This window comes from Orbicella franksi, chromosome 2 (assembly GCF_964199315.1).
Source record: "Orbicella franksi chromosome 2, jaOrbFran1.1, whole genome shotgun sequence".
NCBI lineage: Eukaryota > Metazoa > Cnidaria > Anthozoa > Scleractinia > Merulinidae > Orbicella > Orbicella franksi.
Window position 1 is genome coordinate 16,949,483 of NC_138146.1, and position 6,135 is coordinate 16,955,617.

The window sequence follows — 6,135 nt, forward strand, 5'->3', positions numbered from 1 at the left end:
GAACCAGATATTGATTTTAAAAGCCTTAAGTTTAAATACTCAGAGGTTAAACAAACGTTGAGCTGTGGTTAAGGTGGCACTTTCAAATGTTGAGAGTTGTGTTGAATATCCAAAAACCTGAAGATATTTTCAATTTATTTTAAAGTAGTCGTGGTGCAACAATTTGTGAGAAAAGCTTCGATTGACCGCGAGAGATCACCATCTCGATAATCGCATGGATCTGAATGCAGTTTGTAATCTCTCATGAATTTCCCTTTAGGCTTCGAATTCCGAATTCCCCTAAGTATTCCCACAATTGAGAAATGTTCGGAAGTCGTCGGAAATCCTCGAGTGATCTCCGGAAATCTGATTATCTTCCGAAATTTAATTATCTTCGGCCATCTTCGGAAAAGTGCGGATGGTTATCGGCAGCCGTTCGGAATCTTCGTGTTCCGCGTAATTTTCATTCGACATTTTTGTCGAGTAATTTTGTTTTTAAGTGTGTTGCAGGTTGTTGAACATTATTAGTTTGAGGTTTTAGTCCATATGAAGGTAATATAATGTTTCAAGAGTAATTTGGACAGTAGCAAGGCAATTGTATTTGTTGCAGAATAATTTCATTTGTTTCAAAATGAATTATTACTCTAAGTCATCTCCTTTTGCATGCAAAAACACTGAATATAATTTCGAGGTTTAACTCGATCCGAAGAGAATTAAAATGTTCCACGATAATTTTAATCACAGCAAGACAGTTCCATTCGTTGTAAGGTGAATTTCGTTGTTGCCAAATTATTTTTTCGTTGTAATACTACAGGCCATTTGAATTTCCTTTTGCCCTAAAAAAAAACCGAGCATTGCTTCCTTCGAAGATTCCGGGATAAAACGTTCGCGTTTTAATCACAAAAATTAGACGGTTGTGCCGAAAACAGTGCCACCGTTAAAACTCAACGCTGTTTATCCAGAGCGGTTTCCCTGAGGCTTCCGACAGAATTTGCAATTAATTTGATTCTGTTGTTTAGCACGAGTTTTTAAGATTTGGTTACCAATCAAGAACAGGACAATGTTTGTTTGGCCAATCAGGTAATACATTAAAACAATTGCCTCAATTATGTTCGCATGAGTTTTAACATCTTTCACGCATTTTTATTTCGTATTTTTGGATAATATTAAACAACGAATACTTTGGTTTCGCGAAAGCCATTTTGGAAAACCGCTATTGAAATATTTTTCCGAAATCCTTTCGACAAAAATGATGGCGATCAAAGGTTAGCTTTTGAAAAATATAACAGTCGTTCGAAATTAATAAACACCACGCCTTTTCAATGAAAACCTCGAGAACTAATCCCTACAACGTCAAGTAAGCTTCAAATATATTGCCACCATTTTAATCGAAAATTATGAAATTAAAATTCTTATCTCGTTGTCATCTCCAATGTTGAATAACATTAACTCCTCGTGAATTTCAAACTCTTATTTTGTTCGCCGGCTTGTAGCAGTGAATTCCATTTACACCGTTTGGGCATTTCCTCTCCTTAAAAAGAAGACAATAAAGAGAAACATTAGCTTTTTCTCGGAACAAATGTATTTCCAAGATACACTATTACTACCAGGGCAAGCAGCGACCAAAGCTCCTATGAACTGGTTGCACGTGGTAACGGATTTCAACTTTCCTCGAGCAACACGCAACGAGAAGGACAGGAATTCAGCGTAAATATCTTACAAACTTGCACAAAATTATTTCTTAGCCCTTCACTGAAGCGTTTAATATCAGAGTTTGTATAACTACGACTATCTGGTTTACGAACGAAGCTGTGCAGAGCTTGGCAAAGACAACTGCGAGCGGAGGGTGGAACTTGACTTTAAGAAGATATAACTTGCACCGTTTGTGAAGGAACAACGAGATCAAAACGCACTCTCACCATTGGTATTTTAATACTTCTGTGTCGTCCTGCTTTATCTTCCGTGAGAGAAGAACTTCGACATCACCAGAAGCACATAAATCTACGTCTTCACACTATGACCAAGTATTTTGTTTGACGCGAATTCTACAAGTAGTCATGAATATTGATTACAAACTGGAACCAATCGCTGACAAAAATGTCGCCGCATATTTTCAAGACTTGGATTTTTTAATTCTTATGCAAAACTATTTTATCACTTCAAAAACATCAGATGTTTACCATTTACCCAAAAAATCCAGAAATTTCGGATGGAATGTAAATGGCAAGATTAATTTTGTCTTCTTAACGGAATTTTTTTCGGGAAAACGGGATTTCTTGAAAGGTAGACCAAAATTCCCAAACGGAATTTCCGAATGAAAAATGTGCGTTCCATCTTTTACTAGTTTTACTTTTGGCCTGAATCGCCTTTGATCCTATTTTCCGGGAGAAAGTCTTGGAAATGGAACGAGTGCATCCCCGTGGAAATTTCCATTCAGGATTTGATGCGTCCCATTTACTTCAGTTGTCGACCAACCGGTTTTTCCGAGTAAATGGTAAACAACAAGAGAAAAAAAAACAGCCATCAACTTCACTCCAGATCTTTGCATTTTTAGGCTTTATAAGACAGTAATACGTGCAAGTGAATAACTTTGTAAAGACTGATTCACGCGGCCGTCATATTTCGTTAATAAGCCTTTTCTGGTAATCTTATTGGTCGATTTCTGCAAGTTTTTAAATATCCCTACGTAAAAACCTGATGGCCTACGAATCAGTAAAACTTACAATTAAGTACAAGCTAGAAACAATAAAAAAAAGAAAAGGACTACTCTAAAACATTTCTAGAGTTTGATTTTTGGATGAATTTATTATTATTATTATTAGTATTAACTTTTTTTTACATATATAAAGGGCATTTAAAAACAAAATCGAGGTAGGGAGCGGCGCCAAGGGTTCAGAAACTTGCGTTGCAAGATCGGTCAAAGAGAGCAACGCAGTGGACCCAGCAACTTCTCCCAACGACTGCGAAGAAGGAGGCTCCCAGTCTTCCAACGGAGTCTGTCCCTCATTGGTACGCCAGATATCCCTTCGATTTTCGCCTGCGAACTTCCTCGTCGACTCGGACGTCACAGGATCTGGGAGCTACTTCTTTTTAACGTATACATCAGAACATATTGCGAGCGACTATCGAAGTTTTACAACCCCAGAAACTGATCGCCGGCCGCATACATTAATTCTACATTACGAATAACAAATAACTAATATAATGCACTACTAATTAATGCGCACTTGACAATTACTGACAGTAACGTGGGCATGCAGAGTTCATAGGTCGTCACACTTTCAACGTGCACTCTCTTGTGCATTTCCTCTTACCTTTCCCTTCTGTTTCTTTTGGTAATCCTCGAGCGTTCAATGACACGAAAAGGCGTTCATTCCACTCTGGGTCTCCCTCAACGACATCCGTGGATTTGCAATGGGTTTCATGTGTTTGCTCGTCCGTTACGCCGTGACCTCCCTGGCAATATTCGCTCCACGTGCATTACCGTGGGTTTTCCGGCGTTCAGTTATGCGTTTCCTTGTGCTTTGATCAATACAGAGCCCCTTGCATCTCCCATATTTTTACTGTGGGTTTCCCAATTCCTTTGCTTATACCTTGCACTGTTTGTTTTTCATGTTCCCCCGGTCTGTTCCCCTATACATTTTTCGTATGCATTCACCCTGCGTTCCTTCTATTTCCCCTGAATTTCGCTATACGTTGTTCCGTGCGTTACGCTACACCCAACCTCGTGCGTTCTCCCTCGGTTTCGTTGGGGGGTATTTCCTAAGTCCCCTGTGTATTCGCCGTGAGACCCCCATGCGTTTTCCCGTCCGTTACACCGTGCTTTCCACGTGAGTTCCCTCCTATATTTCCCGTGTATTAACCGTGGGTACCCCGTGCGGTCATTGTGCGAATCGTGCGATGATTAATCTCGCTTCTCTATGTGGTCCCTGTGCATTCCGTTGCGGTGCGTTTTGCCTTGCCCTCCCCTGTGCCTTCTGACATACGTTAGCTGTGCGTTCTTCCATGGTTTCCCAGTGGGTTCCCTCTGACGCTAGCCTTGCATTCACTTTGAGTCCCATATGCATTTAATAGTTAGTTTAATAAAGTGTATTATCGTTTGTCTCACGATGTAGTCACTTGAGATGTAGATCGTGACGTTTCGACTGCTTACAGCTAGTCTTCTTCAGGCAATAAGGTCGACTGATTGCACGGTATCGTTTATATCACAAAGGTCGGCTGTCATTGGTGCATTTCGATCCTCCTATTGTTCCATTGTTCCGGCGAGTAGCTGTTCCCTCAGTGGTCCGCTGTTGTACCGTTCTCCTGTTGTTGTGTTTTTTGATCGTGGGTATCCATGCTTCAGGAATTTCAATTCCACTATCCCTGTTGATGTTATTAGGGTGAAGTCTTATGTGAATAGCTTCCTTGACCCTACGTGTGTACCAGTGAGGATCTAAAAGAGGACAACTCCATCTTGGTCCTTCCGGCTGATAAAGGTCGCGCCAGCGTAATCCTGGACGCTGACACATACCACGCAAAGATGTCAGCGCTAATTGATTCCGGACCATACCAGCTGCTCAACAAAGATCCGACAGACCGCTTGACCCGGAAGCTATCTGAGAAGCTGCTAACTCTGAAACGGAATGGACACATATCAGAGGCGGTTTATAATAACATTAGACCCCGACACAAACAACCACCTAGGATCTATGGTTTGCCGAAGATCCACAAGGCCGACACACCGCTTAGGCCAATTGTGTCGTGTGTCAACACCTTTGCATACGACCTGTCTGCTTTCTTGGCTAACGTATTGTCCCCTCTTGCAGGTAACTCAACTGACTTCGCCTCCACCATCGCCAGTGAGGAGATCCAGCTGGACCACGAGATCATGGTGTCTTTCAACGTAGAGTCACTGTTTACCAACGTACCGATCGAGGGCGCCGTACAAGCCGCGCTACAAAAAATGGAGAACGACGCAGGCCTGGCTGACCGCACGATACTTACACCAGTTCAAATCGCGGACCTCTTGGATTTCGTATTAAGATCTACGTACTTCCAGTACAACGGATCGATTTACGAACGAGACGGCGCAGCCATGGGGAGCCCTGTATCAGCGGTTATTGCTAATCTCTACATGGACACATTTGAAGAACAAGCAATAGAGTCCGCACCTTGCAAGCCTAAGATCTGGAAACGCCACGTAGATGATACTTTCACCATCCTGGATCGGGATAGAGTTGATGTCTTCCTGCAGCACCTGAACAGTCAACAACCATCAATCGGTTTCACAATGGAGATCGAGAATAACAGCAAGATCGCCTTTCTCGACACGTCAGTTTATAGAGAACCTGATGGCCGCCTTACCACCAGTGTCCACGGGAAACCAACACATACTGATCAGTACCTAGCGTATGATTCACACCACCCTCAGTCAGTAAAGCGCGGTATTGTCAAGTGTCTGTACGACCGGGCTAAACGTCTCGTGACCAAACCATCAGTAATCGCTGGAGAGAAGAAACATTTGTCATCTGTACTTGTTTCTAACGGATGTCCTTCCTCGTTTGTACAGAAGATCACAAAGGCACGAACAACCTGTGTTCCCTCCCGTTTTCCGTGCTTTCCCTGGTTCGTTGGTCCCTCCAGCATTATCCACTAACCAGAAGAAATCTAAGGAGAGTGCAATCTCGTGGCCGCTTTTGACTAGGAAAGATATGACTTCCCCTCTTTTGTTTAGACACTAGTAACAGTCCAGCCACTCCCGTCCCTTGAGCCGTCTGCCCCTCTCAGCCATGATTTGATTGGGTAGTTTTTCGGATTAAGATGATGACTAAGGACCCAGTGGCTGATCTGTAACTAAAACCTTTAGATTACAGCATCTACAGAGAATTAAGAACGAAATTCTGACCAGGAAGTGGCTTGGAGGACTTAATGAAAATTCTCCCCTTAAATGCTACAGTTTTATAAACTTCCCGACGTGACCGAACAGTTTTCCTGAGATTTACTTAGTACATCAGTGATGTATTCCAGAAGGAAACCAGTGCTGGATTAGTGAAAATCTAAGTCCAAGCATCTATCCAACCAAATCGTCTCCAAAGGGTCATCATTCGAAGAATAAATATCCTTTAGCTGCGACAGACAGACAACAATGCAGTTCCACAATCCACTGCAAGACAA